Source organism: Rhynchophorus ferrugineus, unplaced genomic scaffold (genome assembly GCF_030347505.1).
Source record: "Rhynchophorus ferrugineus isolate W39M unplaced genomic scaffold, kcgeb_rfMv2 rfM4, whole genome shotgun sequence".
NCBI classification, from domain to species: Eukaryota; Metazoa; Arthropoda; class Insecta; order Coleoptera; family Curculionidae; genus Rhynchophorus; species Rhynchophorus ferrugineus.
Genome location: NW_027472583.1, coordinates 49,193,217 through 49,215,122, shown reverse-complemented (window position 1 = coordinate 49,215,122; position 21,906 = coordinate 49,193,217).

The window sequence follows — 21,906 nt, the reverse complement described above, 5'->3', positions numbered from 1 at the left end:
GCATTGAAAGACGACATAGTTATCATGGCAAAAGATGTATCTCTACTCAAGGCTCTAGAAAAAGTACAAGTAACAGTCAACAAGATCTACAAAAGGACTAGAAACTGGAAAATACAGCTTATTAGATCCAAATTTGTCTATGTTAATTTTGCGTTGCGATCAGTTTAGATGAAAAACAGGGCAGATTAGACTCAAAGTCAGGTAGTGGTTACTCCAATGATACTCTAAACTTGACCTAAAACCAAAGAGCTTGGTTTATCAGCTAATCATAAAGCCAATTTGAACCTATGTTCTACGATTTATTACTAATTCATTAGGGTTGCCCGATGATTTCGAAATAAAATATACGAAGTATACCGAGGTTTCGCCTTAAATCATGAATTAAGGTTGTTAAATCACAGCAATGTGGAAGCAATACAGCTACTGGAAAACATGCAGGAAATGAGAAGTTTAAATAGAACCAAACCAGATCAACTAATTTAGTGAGTTGCATTAAAACAACCAACTAGTAATCCGACTCACCCAAAACAAAGTTCTACGATTAGTTACTAATTCTTATCGCCACATAACCAACGAAGGGTTGCACGATGATCTCGAAATCAAATGGATATACGAAATGAACCAAGATGTCGCCTTAAATCATGAATTAAAGTTGTTAAGTTAGAGCAACGTGGAAGCAATTCAGCTACTGGAAATCATGCAGGAAATGAGAAATTTGAAGAGAACCAAACCCCACGAACTAGTTTAGTGTTTAGTTAGGTGTTTAGTATTTTAATTTGGGAAATAAACACTGAGGCATTAATTCCCTACGCGCCTTGCTTGTGTATTAATGCATTACAACAGAACAGTAATAATAACTTAATTTATAAATTAAGATTGTACTAAGCATATCTACTGTAAGATGTAACTGATAAAACAATTAAAAAAAGGAAGAAATCTATGTTTAGACTTAAGCAATTTATATGATTATAACGCGATAATGTAATATGGCAAAAAATAATGCAAACCGAGGCTTCTCGTTCATATATTCAACACCGATCTGTTTAAGCTGTAAAACGATTTTATTTAGAATGACACGCAAACGTCATTGCCGACGAATGGATAGAGCACGACATGAAACGATTAACATGACCGGCAAATCGATTCCGGTGCCTCGTTGAATAAGAGGACGAGGCGTGGAGGAAAAAGAAGAAGAAACAGAAGGCGGTCTATCGGACGTGAGTAAAAAGCGTACGGCTCGCGGTCGTATCATTAAAACAAGTACTTAATTATTATGCATTAAAAGTAACGCTGGCAATAAATAATGATGTTTGAAAAATTAATTCTATTAAGCTGACAAGCGGGCGGTAGGCAGTAATTTAGATAATTTGTTTTTGAGTTTGGATCCGAGAGTGGAATGAACCAGCGTGAGACGGTGGATTATTGCGCAGTCGCGACACAACAGTCGTGATTTTGATGTATTCGTATTTCGAACGGAATGTATCAAAATCAGCGTTGGGAACTATCGACTGGAAACGACTATCGATACTCCGTCAATTGTGGAGCGATTTTCAAAATTATTTTTTTATTCGAAAGAGTGTACTTCCGTGAGGGCCGCCCCATTGGAACCAAATCAGTATCTGATGGCGGAATCGGGGGAAATCAAAGTAAATCCTCACATTTCAAAGGCACGTACAATGTTTTCACATATTTTTTTCGCGGGTTCGATTCCCAGCTGGGAGGATATCTTTTCTTCTAGTTTAGTTAGAATAGTTAACAAATTACTTAAGCTAGGTAGCGGACCATGGGGCCTGAAGCTTTTCTTATTTTCAATCATGGTTTCTTTATCCCTAATTTTCCTGTAACAGGCTACACCTTTGCTTGGTCTACCCATTGTAATACCTGACAAACTAACTGCATAATTTATTGAGAATCAAACACTGAAAAGCGAAAAATAAAATAGTTTTAACAAAAAAAATTGAACCGCATTCAAAAAATAAATAAAGTGCTCACTAAAAATAATTAATAATTAAACTTAGATTTTTAATACAAAGAAAAACGTTTTAAAATAAAATATGTACATAATAATCATTATAATAACTAAATAAAAATAAACAAAAATCTTATTTAACCTATCCACTACACTTATTTTATATTCTACTGTATATACAAAATTTAGCTTGATACTTACCTAAACCTATTTACCTATTTACAATATTATTTTAACCAGTACTAACTGATTAGTTTAAAGTCGATGTCGAGCCCAAACAACACAAAAATAATAATATAATTTTGTGACATATACACAAAATTAAATTACGAACACTACAAATATAATTTGTTGCTCGTACCGGCGTCAAAGTGATCATTTGGTAGTAGTTAAAATAATATTATAAATAGACAAATACATTTTGGTAGGTATCAAGCTAAATTGTGTATATAGTAGAATATAAAATATAATTTTTTTTGGAGAATCGTTCAAAATTATTTATTAATTTAAAGATAAAAAGAACAAAATTTTAAGTGATAAATAGTAAAATGATTTGTGATAAAATAAAGATGTTATCTTGGCAACTATTGGATCTTTTTTCGATTTTCTAAGTCTCTCTATGTTTGTTCAAGCCTTTTGAATGTTCAAATTTCATTCGTTCAATTTTCAACGAATAATAATATTCCTATTATTAAAATATTCCTTATTAACTATAAATAAAATTATTATTGTATTTAAAAAGAGCGCGGTGGTTAAATAATTGATAAAGATTGATTGAGAAAATACGATACAAATGTATAGAGGTCATTAAACCTTTTGTTTTAACAATAAAGTCAAATATATGAAATATAACAATAATTTTCAAAAATGATACTGTTTTTTTACATATATTTTAAAGTCTCCTTTTACCAACTATGGGTATATCTGGACTGGGCCTAAAGTTTAACGTGGGCTCCGAACCACGGTCCTCAGCATAATCCTATCGACTAGCGAGGGACCAACTTAGACAACATCCCAGAAGACATCCGGTCTTACCCAGCCTGTTTACTGGCGTGACCGGGATTTTCCTTCTCGGATTTTACACTCTTGCCTAGAACATTCACAAATTTTAAATAATCACAAACATAAATTTACGACCGTACCCCAGCAGGATTCGAACCCGCTGCTATCACAACAGTAGGAGGACCGTCCTATCGCCTTTACCACCGCGCCACCAAATCAGCAAATAACACTGTTGTTTTGTTGTTTTGAAAGTAATAAATTACTGTAATTGTATCTCTCCTTTTCTTTCACAATAAAAGATTGAAAATGAATATGTTCATCTCCGTCTCACTTATGACACGGTTGAGAAAAAAAGTAAGCACATGTTGGAATGATATAGAAATAAACAAATTACTTGTAATATATTACGTCATTGTTTATTTGCTATATTAAAATACAATTAAATATATTTGGAATCATTTTTCTCTTCCTTTTTTTACACTGCCACTTGCCAATTTAAAATGGCCTGATCCGTACAATACAGAAAATCACACAATTATCTCTGTCCTTTCTTCCCTCAAAATTAATACGGGAAGGAATTCGTACATCTCCGTCTCTCATCGCTGAATAGAAAAACAGTGGAAGTTTGCATTTGGCCGAAATAGTAATTACTATTTTCAGTCGCTAGTTTTTTTACTATCGACTAGTTCGACTGTTTTGCGACTATCGACTATTTTTACTATTTTCAGTCGATAGTTCCCAAAGCTAATCGAAAGGATTACTTAAAAAAAGGCAATGAAAATAATGCTGGTATGACAATTACAGTTTACTTTTTAGTTTCTCTGTTATAGATTGCTTGTTTGTAAATTATAATTGATAATAGATGCCGTATATTTATTTTCGGTTGGTTATACATTATGACAATTTGTTTTTGATTCTAAAACTTTAAATAAAACGGCGTTTTTGTTAAACTGTGCCTGCTGAACACATAAAACGGACTTTGTGTAACACATACCATTTTAAAATTATGATAAATTAAATTACTATAAATAAATAAAGATAGTATGAAAACTTTAAATCATATTTATTTATTTCTGTTATTAATTTTATAATGAATTCACGTTTAAGTGGTCTAATAAATGGGTAATAAAGTAAAGTAAGGTGGGTAATATAAAAATGAGTCATACATTATAAAATAAAATGACGAAATATTAACTTTTGGTCTAGTGAACAGTAGAATCCTCTTTCATGACCAACCAGCAGTAATCTACTGACTGATTTTAGCATCCCATCTTCCTGGATAATGCTCTTCTATCTGTTTTATACCCTGATGAAAGCGTTCACCTTGTTCGTCTCGTCACTCACCATTCCAAGATTTTTGTCATTGTTTTTTATACGTTTTCATATTTGTGCGCCAGCAACGTCTTATTTAATTTAGAATCACTTAGTTTAGAGAAAACAGTTTTCAAACACAACAGTTCTTTATCAGTTTATGTAGAGGAATCACATGTTCCTGTGGAATAAGAGGTCCAAATTTAATGTCTTCTGGGACGATTCACAAGTTGGTCAATCGCCAGTCGGTAGGCTGACGCCAAGGATTGTGGTTTGGAGTCCACGTTAAGGTTCAGTCCCCAGATAAACCCTAGATTTGGGTCGAAAAGGATACATAAATAAAATAAAATAAAATATATTGAATTGAATTTATAATAATTAAAATTAGTTATATTTACGGAAGAATAGAACAGTCTTTTTTAGGCCAATAATATCCTTTCCAAATTGTATTGTCATGTCAGAGTCATGCTTCAACAATTCTTTCTTATTCGCGATTATTTTGACGTCAATTTGCATCCTATAGAATAATACGTCAATTTTCACCTTGAATATGTATTTAAATATATTTTTTTTACGCTGAGTAAGGCCGGATGTCCTCTGGGATAAATTCTAACTTGGTCACTCGCCAGTCGGTAGGCTTAGTGCCGAGCCGTATAAGGCGACTTTAAAATATAAATTTATATGTGTTCCTAAACATTAAAATATCACTGACGCGGTTTAAAATCGAACTATTGTTGCATTATATATAACACATTTAAATAAAGTATGGTGTAATTATAGTAATTTTAAATATATGATATATAAACGATTATTCAATAAGTTTTATATAAAAAAAAACACGAGTTTGCAATAACATAAATACTGGAATTCTTTTCTTAGATAAACTCGCCAATTACCTATTTTATACATTTGATCTATGAAATTGTCCAGAAAATAATGGAAATACGTTTCATGATTACAATTAATTATTTGTGTAAAGAACATTTTTCGAGCCAGATTTATTTGTGATGTGATGATACTTTAAAGTTGGAAGAGTTAAATTTGGGAAATATTGTGGTATCTCTATTGTGGCCATTATTTTTTAACTCGCAAATATTTCGACGATATCTTCATCTGTGGTAGGATGGGTGATATTTTTTCCTATTCAATGGTTATATTTTCCAACATTTATCAAAATATTCTTCTTAATTATTCTATTTCCAATTTCAAAATTATTTTCCTTATTTAATATCACTATTGCTGACAATGTCCAATTTATTAGGTAAACTTCTATTGAAAAGGATAAAACCAATCATTGAGGAAAAGCACCTGGAAAAGCCACCTTCTTGGTGTCAGGAAACAACATTCCACAGTTGATTAGGTTTTTTGTCCTACTCAAAAGTGACATTTTCCAATTCTTATCAAAATTTACAATTTTATCAGTCCACCTACTGGACCTTGCCTGGCTTCGGGGTCAAAATACCTAATTTCATTCACTCCTTAGTCCCTTTTTGATTAAGAATCGTCGTATAAGACCCTAGTTTCAGTCATAGTTATAAAATAATTGAAAAAATATATTTACAACTTTTAGTACTAGCACTCTGTTTTTTCCCTTTGTCCAATTCTACAACGTGGCTTCCCGATATCTCAATCTTATAAGAAAACTTATTGAGCAACCCAACACATGAGCTGAAAAGTCCCGCGCATTACAAAGAAAAATCGATTTTTCTGCTGGAAATTCAAGAACAGGACAATCATTCCAGCGCTGCTCTAACATTTCAATACCACTTTTGTAGAATGATTTATTTATCCTCAAAATAGGCCTGTCACCAGTGTCACCTGTTGCTGTCCACTCAGATGACGATCGTTTTGATTCCGGAGTGAAGTGATGGATCCATATTTTATCTATTGTCACATATCGATGCAAAAATATTCGGTTTGTTACATTTAAACATGACCAAACACTGCTCAGAGTCATCAACACATTCTCGATTTTGGTCAACAGTGAGCAAACGCGGCACCGCCTTTGAACAGAACTTTCTCATAGTCAAATGCTCATGCAATATAAAACCAACACGTTCTTTTTATACCTTTATAATGTTAGCTAACTTAGACAACTTCACATTTCGATCACTCAAAAGGATTTTATGGATTTTTTTGATGTTTTCTTGTGTTACATCCTCATTTGGACGTCCAGTGCGTTCTGCATCATCGGTGTCTCTACAACCACGTTTGAAGTGAGCAAGCCAACGTTTTATTGTTGTTTCTGATGAAGTGGAGTCCATATAAAACTTTCAAGCTATTGTTTCGCTTGAACGGAATTTTTCCCATCAAGAAACAGATTACTTTTGAGAAAGACTCCTTTTTACCAATGAGGGTTTATCTGGACTGGATCTACTATTTAACGTGGTTTCCGAAGCATGATCCTCGGCATTAAGCCTACCCACTGGTCAGTGACCAACTTAGAGACTATCTCAGAAGACAGCCGGTCTTACACGGCCTGCTTACAGGTATGACTGGGATGGTTATTCCTTGTTGGATTTCCAAGTGTTGCCTATAAAGGCATTTAAAATTACAATCAAAAACGTAAAGTACATCCACGCTCCAGCAGGGTTCGAATCTGCGATTCTCGCAACAGTAGGAAGACCGTTTTGTCGCCTTAGCCACTACGCCACCAAGCCGGCATTTTTATTTTTAAAACATTCCTTCAATGTCCATTAACTAAATCTTATCTCATCTCACTTAAAAACAGAAAAGATAAAAGTAACAGCATTAAAAAAAGTACATAAAAACATAATGAATAGAAAATAAATAAAACAATATCAATAAAAATGCGTTACTTGTTTATTGAAATTTATACGAAAACCCCATACAGTTACGAGTTTTATATATAACGTACGATTACATTTTTTACCATGCATTCGATGGAGTTCCGAGCCATATACGGTCGGTTTTTATTAAATACTCGTAAGACACACGAAAAAACAGGCCCGTCAACATATATTTTTGTAAATCCCGACAGATATTAAGGCCATTAACTCGTAAGTACGTTACGACATCAAATGAGATATCAAATATACACGATTATTTTACACAATCCTATTGTTTCGGCAATAACTTCGTTATTTATTTAAACAAATAATAAAGAATGAGCGGCCGCTTTTTGTCAGAGTTATAAAGAATTGAATTGTTCGGTGTTGAAACGATTAGAAATCTATAAAAGAGCGGAGAAAAAATGCTTAACGACTCTCGAAAAAAATTACTTTGTGATTGGAAAGTCATTGAAATCGTGTAAATTATATTTTATGTTGTTGAAGTAACACGACGGTTAGCGAATTGTATCTTGTTAAACAACTGATTAAAACATTTCTTGCCCAAGACGGCGTAAAAAAATTAAAGGAAAGCTCGCGAGACAATAGTTGATGAAAGTAGTTTCTAAATAATATAAAACATTGGCTGAAAAGTCCCGGGTGTAACAAAGAAAACGCGCTCAAAATTGGATTTTTTTATCAACGTAATATCCATCAAGATCCACACAATTATTGCAGCACCGCTCTAACATTTCAATACAACTTTTGTAAAACGATTTATCTTTTGGGTTCTTGGGTTCGGTCACAATCAACAGTCAACTTTGAGCAGAGCTTTCTTATAATCAAATGCTCATGCAATATAAAACCAAGACATTATTTTATTATCTTCACGATGGTAGTTAACTCACACAACTTCATTCAAAACGATATTGTGGATTTTTTAATGTTTTCTGGTGTTATTAACTCAATTAGAAATCCACTGCTTTCTGGATCATCAGTATCTCTACGACCAAGTTTGAAGTTAACAAACCAATATTTTATTTTTATCTCTGATGGACCGGATTCTTTATAAGATTTTCATTCAAATAATTTCATATACCATTCAAGCCATTGCTTCGCTTGAATGGTATATTTTCCCATCGAGAAGCAGTGTAAAATTAAAACACAAAATTGCTTTTGATCCATTGTTTTGAAAATAACAAAAGTGGTGTCATTCTTAGCACAATAACTCATAAACTTATGAGTAGAATATTATGAAATTTTTACTATCGAACTCTTTTTATTATCGGTTAAAATCTACCGACCATCGAGCGACCAACATAGAGATCAACCCAGAAGACATCCGGTCTTACGCAGCCTTATTACTGGCGTAACTGGGATGATTTTACTTTTCGGATTCTGTACGGTCGTTTTATAAACAATCACAATTATAAACAACAAAACATACATTTACAACCATGCCCCAGCAGGATACGAATCCGCGACTATCGCAATAGTAAAAGGACCGACCGATCATTGCGCCAAGAAATATTAATAAATTGAAAAGTTATATTGTTGAATTATCGGATCAATTAAGCCAGTTAATTAAACTATTAACCATTAAATAATGGTTACCTAATTACGTTAGCTCATAATATCAACTCAATTATTAAAAAACTTTAGCTAATTCTGTTTTGGTATCTAGATATTTAGTAAATTTAATTAAAACTAATTTAAAAATATTACTCATGGTTATTGTAACATATTAAATATGTTGGGTCGAAAATACGGAACCTAATTATACCACTTAATATACAAAACAACCTTATAATAGAAATGAGTTAATTATTAATATATAAATGAAGAGTAATAAAATTATTTTCTAAATAAAATTGTATTATAATTAGTTTGTTCTAAGTTTTGGGATGGGATTCGACTCTACAATTATCGCAGCATTACTGTCATCGTTCCATTGTTTTGACAACTGCAAATGAATGGAGTTACTCTTTTGGTAATCCGAAATCATTGCTCTCATACTAATAATAATACTATAATTAGCCCTTTAACTTTAGGGTAAATCACATTTGCCATCTATATTTAGTTAACATGAATAACATGAATAACATGAAAATTCTTATATATAACATATTAGACCCATTCGTAACGAAAAATAAATAATTTAAATCTTGTTCAAAATGTTGGCTATGTCAATAAGAAGACGTTTTGCTTTTCTTGTTTGTACCACATATTTTTTCTTAATTATATGAGAGATTACTCTAGATATAATGAACATCGAACAATATGATTTAATCTATTACTATTCTTCTACTAATCTATTTTACTACTATGAAAATAAGGTTGAAGGAACAAAATACAAACTAATTTAGTCAATTAACTTTAAAAAATTTTCAAATACAGTGCATTTCTCCAAGTCTTCGCCGGAATAGTATTCCGGATGAAGTTCCGCAGAGTAATATTTTACTAGCACTCCTGAATCTGTTCTGCATTGTAATGTCCCAACAAAAACAAACAGTATTTGGATCATTTGCCGACGACATAATTATTCAAATCAAAGGCTCTTATAGCGCTTGAGGGATGCCCGATTCTTCAAGCAGAATCAGCGACTTACCTCTATGGTATCAATCCATCTTAATGGTAGATTAAATTGGAAACACGAATTAGACAAAGAATAGAGCAGTCGGAAGACACTCCCAACACCAAAGAAATTGGTTTTTCAATCACTTATAAAGCCTACTTGGACTTAAGGGGTGCAAATATGAATCATTAAATCGAGTAGTGGCTCAACGCCACCAAAACGAAGTTCTTGGATTCATTACCAATGCTTATTACCAACATTAATATATTACCAATATGCTACCCAACCAAATAAGAACTACGGGATAGCCTCGATATCAAATAGATTTACGAAGTTATCCCAGATTTAGCATTAAAACATGAAACAAGGTTATCAAATCACAGCAACATGGAACCAATACAGCTAATGAAAAATGAGTAGGAAGTCAGAAAATTGAAACGAACTAAATCACACGAAATTGTATCGTGTAAGTATCGTGTAAATTTAATATTAATTTGAGAAATATATACTGACGTTTGTTATTGTTACATTACGCACTTGTTTAGCTCTTATGTATAAATGTAACAGAACAAAAGTAATAAATTAGTTTCATAATTAAAATTGTATTAAGTATATCTAGAGCAAAACGTAATAAACTAAAATAAAAGAAATTGTATATTTCTTTGTATCAGCCAGAAAAAGAATAATGTGTACTTACATACATGTACATGTCTACATACATATACGTGTCTTGTTACATGTTACAATAATGTACACCATCTGTGATATTGTCGATGATATTACGAAGGTCTGTTCGATAATGAATGGAATGATAGCCTTGTTTATAAGCTAAAGAAAATGTAACCGACACAAAACACTGAACTCTTAAAATCTTGCATTGCAAGCAGAATGTTTAGAGTCAAACAAGAGGAACCTACTCTACAAAAAAAGAAGCTAAATTAGGTATACCACAAGGATGTATATTGGGGCCAATTCTTTAGCCAGTGTGATACACTACATATATAAAATATCACGATGGCTCTATTTGTTGATGATACTGTGATTCTTGCTCACGAAAATTACAACAGGCAAGTGACGAAACGACGAAATTAACGAAAGTAAATCTGTGCAGGTGCAGTTCACTTATAATTAGACCGTAGAAGGATTAATAACAATAAATAATACTATCATTCTCTATAGAAACAACGCTGTATCAAAGTAACTCGGAATGAATCCTAAAGCAAAACTTCGCTGAAAGGAATAAGTAAAAAACAAAAGGAAATAACTGTAGTTCAAACATACGAAAATGTATTGGTTAATTAGAAGAAAATCCCGGGATGTCTCACTATTGAGATATAACTTTGGAATATTATATATTTCTAAAAAAAATCATTAACTTGTCATCATACCAGTCATTTTAAATTTATTTCTATAGTCCAATTCAAACATAGCTTTAACAAATTGTCAACTTTGCTGTCAGAAATAAGGAACAAAGAAAATTCAGTTTTTAAAACAAATAAACACAGCTGCTGAATCAATAAAAATTAATATCATTGACTTGGTAAAAAAATAGCGATATTTGGATAAATTTCGAATCAAATCTACAACCAACTATTCTAGATTCTATATACTAGTTTATAAAGTCAAAATTAAAACGGGTAGAAAACTGTTTGCTTTTGGTGTCTATTAAGTGTCTATTTCAGTAAAATATAATTACTAATAAATATTATAATAATTATTAATAAATAATTGTAATACTTAACTATATGTTTAATACATCAAAAGCCAGTTCAGTAGCAAGGGTGGTTAAGTTGACTGCATAATCTTCCTACCTATCATGCAGGCCATGGATGTACTCTATATTTGTGATTTTAATTGCTCACTGAACAATCGCTATCAAGAACCGTTGTCAAGCAGACTTTAAGTTGTTTTACACGGTGCATGTCGTTTTTTATGCACACAAATACGACCTTCAAATACCGGCTGTCACACAGGAAATCAAGGACCCCATTCTGAGTCAATATCGTAATATTACAACTCATAGATAACACGAGAACAAAAGAACGGACTCAGAAGAATCAAGCCATTTGATCTTGTGCAGTGTAGCGTATTTAGGTGCATTTAAAGGAAAAACCGCGGTTACAACACATAAACACATAAACATTATTACACCAGAGACTAAGATGGGAACGATAAGTCCTTCTAGATACACGCTAAGATTAAGTTATTAATAAAGGCATATTCTATGTTAGTCGGTAACAACTAGTAACAACATATTAAATGAATAATAATTATTATAAAAGCTTTAGTATCGAAAGAAAGATTCCATCAAAGCTGAAATTTAAAAAAAAAACACATAAACACATAAATATTATTACACCAGAGACTAAGTTGGGAACGATGAGTCCTTCTAGATACACCCTAATATTAAGTTATTAGTAAAATCAATAGTGGGTAACAACTAGTAACAATATAATAAATAAATAATAATTATTATAAAAGTTTTAGTATCAAAGGAAAGATTGCATCAAAGCTAAAATTTAAAAAAAAAACCCTAAAAAGTACAGGAAATCAAGGACTCCATTCTCAGTCAATATCGTAATATTACAACTCATATTTAACATGAGAACAAAAAAACAGTCAAAAGAATCAAGCCATTTGATATTGTGCAGTGTAGGGTATTTAGGTACATTTAAAACAAAAACAGCGGTTACAACATATAAACACAAACATTATTACACCAGAGACTAAGATGGGAACGATGAGTCTAGATCCACGCTAAGATTAAGTTATTAGTAAAGGCATATTGTATGTTAGTCGGTAACAACTAGTAAAAATGTAATAAATAAATAATAATTATTATAAAAGCTTTAGTATCAAAAGAAAGATTCCTTCAAAGCTGAAATTAAAAAAAAACTAAAAAATACAGCCACAGAATAGACAAACTATGCTTTTCAATAAAATCACTACGCGAGTCACCAAACTTAAAAGTCTACGGAAAACCGAATTTCTCGAATTTGTGGTACGACGTCGCCATCTAGTGTAGACCGTCCGAAGCAACCTTCGAATAACCACTGTATGGCGGGAGGGGAGAGGTCGTCTCGGCTCGTCGACGTGTGTGGTCTTTACGCGGCGTGAGTGGATCTTCACAAGCTGATTAACAAACGAACGTCGTATTGATACAGAGCCGCCAGTTGATGATGATGATGATGAGATGAAAGAGGCAGGACCGGCTTTGGGCCGTTCCGCCGATAATATAATCTTTTCGAGCGCGGGGACTGTTTTAAATACGAAACGATGGGAGAGTCGGACAATGAATGGGGCATTCGTGCCTTTTAACGACGAGGTTTCGACGCTCGTTATTGATATTCGACGATGTTCGCGTTTAATTTAAATCGATTTTTCTCTCGTACGTCCGGTACAGATCGTTTAATGCGTGAAGACATGTTCGTTTCTAGTTTATGTATAACAACTAGACCTGGTGAGCTTGTGTGTAAGACAATCGACAGTCATTCTAATTGTTTTTTTTAATAGCTTTATTGTTGTCGAAAATAACATTCACTATGGTTTCGGAACAAGACGGATTTCTTTTATTATACCGTAAAAATGGTTTTATATATTTTTTGATATTTGGTAACGTTGCTTAAATGTAATCATATTTTTATATAACCCACTTAAAATCTAGTAGGCGTGAAAAATATTGCTAAATGGTATTAAATATTGTTAAAGGTGATTTTTTTAAAAATTCAGTCTAATAAACAATAGTTAAGAAAGAGAGATTCTAAAAGCATTGTTTTTTGGCTACATTAGGTGTAATAAATATACCAAAATATTTTTTTAAAATTAATGTAACTATTATTACTAGTCATTGCCGATTGACTTACAATTTGTCTCTACAGTGAGTTACTAGGTACTTATCTAGGAAGGTTCTTACGAAGTCTCTAGTAAAATAAAAATAAGTAGTTGCATTTACTGCAGTTCATTAGACTAAATAACATCATAGTTTGTTTCTTTTGAGTCTACATCTTAGCTTAGTGTTTACAAGAATCGCAGCACTTTGATATTCACAGGAGAATAGTTTAGTATCTTATTGTACAGTAGCAATTTATTATATAGAGATAATTAAGATTTTCCTCCAAATATAGAGTTTGGAGGTTTGGTTTAGGGGACTAACTAGTCTGTAATCAAGTTGATTTGATTTAGCTTTTTTCTTTGAGATGACACAGTATTATTCCATTCAACTGGTAAATGTTTAAGTTTCAAAATGGAGCTATAATGTTTACAAACTCGGACAATTGCTTGTTTGTAAATTTATTCAAGTGATTGGGTTGGCTTCTAGTATTTTTTTAGTCGAAATCTCTGAGCTGCAGATCTGTTTAGAAAAAATAAATTATCCAGAAAGCGTTGAAACTTGAAACTTTGTCTGAAATTTCATTTAGCACCTGTGGATAGCTATCTTTCCTCCATCCTCATCATCATTTTCTCCTAAAAGAAAAATCTCTCAGCTTACAGATAAGTTTCTGCAGCAATTTTTTAAAGATTATCATATATATCTAGTATATATAGTCTATTCAAAGTTATTTTGTACATACGTTATCACAATTTGACGTCAAAATTCGTAATGTTGCCGCATCAACTCTGAGTTTTAGTTTATGTTGGGCTTTGATATACAACAAAATTCTAATCTAAATAAAGTAATTGAGCAAAAATGTTAGCAAATATGATTTATTTTAGCATTACAGTACATCTAAAAACAACAGTTAATTATACAGCCACAATAGTTTATGCTATATATTATACACTATTGCTTTCAAGAATGAATTTGCATAGGTCTGACAACAGGACGATTTTGACATGATCATTAGTTTACGTGTTCAAACTAAGCATACAGCAATGTATCTCTTTTTAAATAGAATAAAATGTGCAGGCAATACATTAAACATCTTAATGACGTATGTACAAAAAACTTTGAATATACTATATCATTGTGTGCGGATGCTGCGAGGAAACAACTCAGTTAAAAAAAATTATTACTATAATTTTCTTTTAACTATATTATTCTAATCACGCTGTATTTAATTGTGAAAGTAGTTATTTAAAATTGTGTAAGAAGTAAGTTCGGTTCTTCCTAAAAGACGGAGAGCCGCATATCTTTAGTAGCGTTTATTTAATGAAGCCATACTATACCACGTTTGAAAGGTAACAACACGTTTTGCCGATTTTATATACACAGATTATTACTTTCTTATCGTAATCTTATAAATACCTTTACAAAGTAATATAGAGTAGTATTGTATTTTATAATGTATTGATTATTAAGATATTTTAGATGAAAAATTAATTCAATGTAAGACAATAATATATTTGCGTATTGATTACATTTTTTTAAAATTATTATTAGTTGTAATAAAAATTTAGTTTCCAGAAAATCGTTATTTAGTTGATACCCATAAAACTTGACTTTATGAGTTTGTCGTTTCAAAAAATTAACCGTTATTAAATAGTAATAAGAAATATCAACTCCCAGTTTAAAAATCGTATTTATTTACATTTTAAAGATAGAGCCAAATATATTTTTTAAGCTAATAGATGCTCGGTATAGAGCATCGGTATTTTAAATGTATTGTTCCTAATAAAATGAACCTAGTTTTCTTTGTTTGAAGTTTGAAATTATTTTGAATCGGCTAATATCAGTTCAGAAATACAGTCTTCCTCAGCATCATTTTTAGTATTAATAACTAGCAGATTGTAGATTATTGGATTCAATTTATCCAAATCATTGAAGCTCAAACCTATTTTTAAGCATCTTAGTGGCAACTATGGATACATCCTGTGGCTCTTTTTTGATACTAGCGTCTATTTGCAGCGGATGTACAACACTTGACGTCATCACAATATTTATGTATTAATAAGGTGTTGAGTCACATGTTGTTTTGAAAGCAGCTACAATTTCTGAATAGTTTCCAACGGAATGTAATCCCATTCTTGTACCAAAACATCTATTTATTGCTTCAATGATCTCTCTCCTCTAAAACACCTCATAACAGTTCAATAATGTTGATATCAGGCGATTTTGCTGGTCAGAGATTTGACGATACTCTGGTACGTCTCAAACCAATATTGGACCGCTTTAGCCATATGTATGGATGCGTTATTATCTTACATTTTACTAACTATAGTGAGAGCTATAGCTTTATAATTGGGGATTTCGATATATTCTTTCACTGTAATTAATTTAATTAAATAAACTTTGTGTTTAAACCGTTTCCATAACATGTTTTGGGTATACTGCCATTGTCGTGGATGCTGTCGCTCATGAACTGTTAAACAACTAAGCTGTTTTCGTCACAGAGACTCACGCTAACCTAGCACTATCGATTTGTCTTGAACTCTGAGAACTCGGAAAGATCACACATTTCATATATCGCTTGCATTTACCATGGTAAAAAAAGCGTACACTGAAATATAACCTAAAAGACTTGCCATATAAACTGAGTAGTACATACACGATGCATGTTCGTTGCAAGCACCGTTGCCAACACGCAACAAGATGTAGTATATTGTAAGGTGTTCATATTATTGTGTTTTAAGTTATTTGTGTCTTCTCCAAAGCCATGCTATAAAACAGACTAAATTTATGTGGACTTTATTTAACAAAAAAATTAAAAATCTACAAAATTGAATTGACAAAAACCATTCCATTATAACAGGTTAATTGAGAAGTCCTCGGCCTACCATAGTAAAACATTTTTTTTTTTGAAAAATTGGTTTTTTTATTCAACATAATTCCCTTCAAAGTCGATACACTGATTATAGTGATCCTCCAACTTTTCGATCAATTTTTGTAGAACGATTTGTCCTTTGCTTCAAAATAGGCCTCAGTTTTGTCGATTACCTCTTCATTCGACGAAAATTTCTTCCAAGCGAGCATTCTTTTGAGAGCTGAGAACAGGAAATGGTCGCTGGGGGCCAGATCTGGAGAATAGAATCCGAATCCGAATCGGTGGGTGAGGAAGCCGAATTCATGGATTTTTGAAATGGTTTTTACTGACTTGCGACACGTATGACTCGGATGACTGTCGATTGGATTTCGGAGTGGAATGATGGAGCCATGTTTCATCCATTGTCACATATCGATGCAAAAACTCGGGTATATTACGTTTGACTATCTTAAAACACTGCTCTGAATCATCAACTCGTCGTTGTTTTTGGTCAAAAATGAGCTCGTACGGCACCCAGTTCGCACATAGCTTTCTTTCTTATACCCAAATATTAGTGAATGATATGATGTACACGTTCAGTTGATATCTTTAAAGTGTTTGCTATTTCATTCAATTTCAATTTACGGTCACTCGAAGTCATTTTGTGGATTTATTAAATGTTTTTGTCGGTAACAACCTCTTTTATGTGCCCGTTCACCGTCTTCAGTATATCCGGAAACTTGGCATCAAGCCAAGTTTTTGCTTCAACTGTATTTTTTCCCTTCAAAAAGCAATCTTTTATCATTATGCAAAATTCCTTTTTATCCATTTTTTTCACAATAACGAAAGTTGCCTCACTCAAAATGCTATAATTCACAAACTAATGATCAGCCGCCGTCAAATTTATACACGCATCTTTTGGGGTTTAGGGCTAACTAAAAGACATATGGATATAATTCTGGTAGCACGATCTATGTGTTAGACCGGAGACTTTTCAATTGATCCTAAGATATCAATATTATTTTTTTAAGTATTTCTAATTTTCTGTTTGTCTTTATTTTGGTTGGTCACATATCTCTGTGTAAATTAATTTTGTATAATATATACGTCTTTTACAGTGTTATTATTATGATGATGATGATGATGAATAGGCCATATGCTAAATTAACTTAATTAATTTAGTAATTTCCAATATGACCTACTATGTACATAACGTCGAAAAGTGGTTTGTCGTCATTATTCCCGTTAAATATGGGTCGGGTTTTTCGCGGTATATCACGCGATATCATCGTTCGCCATAGAGCTGCGAACGTATCGTCCTGATAGAGCACGTTCGCAGCGTAGGGACGTGGAAGATCCGGCTGGGTTGGTTCGAAAATTTAATAACCCCCAAACAAACGACCATCATCGCTTGTGCCGACGAAAAAGGGCTCCATTTTCTCTTTGGTGGTTTTTGTCATGGTTTTCGTCGCGATTTTGACTAAAAATGGAATATTTTTAAATTGAACGAAGTCTAAGATATGTTGTATGTCCAAAAAAGCAAATGCCTCCTGCATAAAATAATTAGTAATATTTTTTTCTAAATTGGATGCTTAACTTAGACCGTCTTAGTATAGACATGATGATGAATGAGTCATTTTTTTTGTCAGTTTTAACTATATTGGCTGGGTTTGATCTAAAAGATTTTGGTCTTTTTTATGGTAATGTAGTAAGTTCTTATTAATTGTTCAAAAATGTAAATTAATTTAAATATGGCGCTTTTATAAAAATAGAATTTACTTTAATTTTATTCGATAATTTTTCAAATAAAATGTGTTATTTCCAAAATTTTAGCATTTTTATTGACCTCCTGAACCTATATATCTGCTTATATAATTTTCTGCTGCTTAATATGTATTTTCGACATTAAATATAATAATCACAATATAAACATGTAAATAAATAAAGCTGTATGTACGCACGCACTAAACTCGTATTATTCACTGTTTTAAAATTAAATGGAGCTCAATATGTGTATGCGCCAAAGCCAAAATGGAGATATTTGTAGAGTAATGTATCCTATTATTTTACGCTGAGTGATATGCAATCAAGCTTGTCAACGATTTTAATATTTTGTTACACACATGCGGTGATTATTGATGTTTGAATTTCCAGTTTGTATTGAACGCAAATGTAATGGACAGATGATGGTATATGATGATGGAATAATACATGCGGTACCGATGTTGATTATATAGGTTGTTCCATATACGTTACTGATGCTACAATCTGGACAATTTATGTAATTTTCAGAAAGAAGCTAGACATAATTCGTTTGATTAAATTTAATATATCGTAATTGTCCATTTTCAATGTTCGCACAGAGCTTGTAGCATCTGAGAATGTTATTATATTCATTGGCGCAGATCATCAATTGGTATGTATAGTAGTATATCGCGTTAACTTTCTTATTGATTCTTCCACCTGAACAATAAAATCATAAATAAGATACGAATAAATTACTTATACAAAAGATGTATACGTACCCGTACATGTCACATCTTTCACTCTTTTCATGTCACTGCTTTCCGAAATTCAGATGATTTTCTTGGATCAACTGCTGCCTATTGTCTCTGCATCCTATACGTATATCTTGATGTTTAAAAGAGACGACAGTAAAAGGACACTGGCGTGCGTGCGGATTGGGCAGAAATGCTAATGCGCATTTATTCTAAACTAGCTTGATAGATTTCACAGCCCCGCGTCTTTGTTTACTAGAGTTTTGCTTAGGAGGTAATTTTTAGGTTAATTTTGTTTACAAAAGTTTGTTGAGTTGTAGTATAATTATTTATTATTTAATAGAGAAAATTACCAGTAGGCAATGCTAAAATAAGTGTATAACATAGGAATTATTAGTAAAATATTATAATAATTTTGTATATTGCTATATATCAAGGGTATATTTATGTTAAATAATGTGAACACAGAATTTGTTTGATGATTATAGTAGACATTAGAATAAAAGTGTTTGTATACGTTTTCTGTTAATTTTTTATTATACTTATGCTAGATGTTCATATAACAAATTAAAATAAAAAATAAAAAATAAATAAATGGAATAAAATAAAATAGTCGAAATGATCTAACGCTTACAAAACATATAAATAATTAAAACAAAGATTAGCGTCAATAAGATTCTAATGTCTCCCTTTTCTTGCGATTTAATCACTGCATTCTCCCCTAGCATCTTCTACAAGAATTACTGACTGTTTGAATATTTCCTCATGCATTCGTACCACATCTACAACATAAGTGTTTGTTTGGTGTCATTTGTTTAAGTTGCTCGCCAGTCATAACAACTGCATATATGGTACCTTGTCTGGTTTATTCATAATAATTTAGCTGTAGTTTTGTAAAGTATTGAAAAAGCTGTTGAGCAACTAGACCAACTGCTTATGATTTTGCAAAAACATCCCTAAAGCTGCCACAATTTCTATTTCGTCCATCTGCTCGATAAAATAGATTTGCAAAAATTTTAGACTGGTAAGAGGTATTGAAAATAAAGAACCAATTTAAGTCTTGAGAACAGGAAAATCATACAAGGAAAAAATCAGTTGAATATTTTTATTGGCCTATCACATTTGTTCAGTTTTTCATTGATTTTTTTGTACCGAATTATTTTTGGGCCAATCCTGCAACAATGCGTTTCATGTCCACAATATGAATCTGAACGGTCTTAAAATATATGTCCTAGCTCTAGCTCTATTTTTTTCCAAATTATACTAGGTCATTCCACTGTAATAGTTTCAGACATTTAGCATATGAAATTTGTTTAACTAGTAAATGTATAAACATTCTAGAATATAATAAAAATGATAATATCTCAAGCGCAAATTATTGAAATCATACTTTCCAGATATTTTGAGCATAACTAATTTCAGTTTTACAATATCCGTTAATTAGTTTTGTTGACTTATTTTTTGATAATCTGTATCTGAAGAAAAAAATGGCTAATTTTATTAGCCAATTCGTTATCTTTTGCGGTAAAAGCCTTGAAAGTCAATTTAGTATTTTTTAACTTTTTTACCACAAAAAGTAACTTACCAACACTATTTGTATATATTAAATAAGTTACCAATTTTAGAAAAATGTTATATATATTCTCACTCTATATAAGAATGTCCAATCTTGTGAACAGAACTCTTGAGTATTTAAAATCACCCTGATTAATATAACACAACTAACTTTTGTTATTCTTTAATGATTGTGTGAAAAATAATGAAAAGGAATTGAAATAGATCAATCCGTGGATTTTTTTCTGCATTAGCCTTGAAAGTAAACTTTGATATTTATTTACTTATATTTTATTTTTACCGCAAAATAATTACTGATTGTATATATAGATATTAAATAGTTTTTGATGCATATACATTTTTTGTCTTTTCAGACGAATACCTATCGCTATAAAGAAAATGTGGAATTGCATGTAAAAATTCTTGCGGCTTGCAACGCCTTTCTACGTCAATTCATAAGGTAATCAATTGCTTCTGTGATTTTTAGTAGTTCGTAAACTGATTGTTGCATTACTGACAATACATCTGAAACTAATTCTTGAATGTAACTTGGGACTTTCTCAAATAATGCTTGCAATACTTTGCTTTTGATTTTTTCTTGTCCAGATGTCCACAACGGTATTGTAACTTCTTGTCGTATTGTAACGCTAAAATTAATTTTTTTAATATATCGAAATCATTCTCTATATAAATTATCATTTTAAGCATTATTAACACATTCTAATCACTTTACAGTAACTATTATACACATTCGATGCTCTTCGTCTACTTTTTGTTTACAAATAGACAAAATTCAACATATTCAACACGCCTAAAATCAAAGGCTTTATATGAAATTATCATGTCTAACGCATATGGTCATCAAAGTCAGGTGTCTCCGTGAAATACAACAAATAGGATCATTTTGAGTAAATTAACTGAACTATTAGGTGACTGCATGTATTCTGATCACATTAACACTTTAAAAAAAGAATTTATTGAGAAAAATTGATACAATATATATTAACCAAAATATTTTTCATGAAATTCTACACAATTTTTGTCATCTTTTTGACAATATGGCGATATCGTACCGAAAGAATGGTGTTGGTTTGAAGCGATTATCGCAATTAAAACAGCATTTAGAAACAGTGTGTCAATCAAGTGTGTTACGTAGATTTGAACAAGTGAAAATCACAAGGCAGGTACATTCGAGCTGCAGCAATGTATCCAGTAGGATGACTTCGTGTCTGTTACTCATTCGTATGTAGATTTCACAGTTGCATTCGATTTCAGCAGTTCCAAAATACATTTATGTAAAAATATATAAAATAAATAAAAATATATTTTGCTTTGCCAAATATCAATTGTAAATTTTTTATTCATATATTATCTACTTTAATATACAAACATATATTACTTCATTTATTATTCCACACTTCTGTTTATAACAAAAAAGTAAATAAAGATCATGGATACTTATATTTGATGCTCTGACTCTGAGTTGTTACGGTTCTAAAAATAATTTTACTTATGATTCTTTGTTATA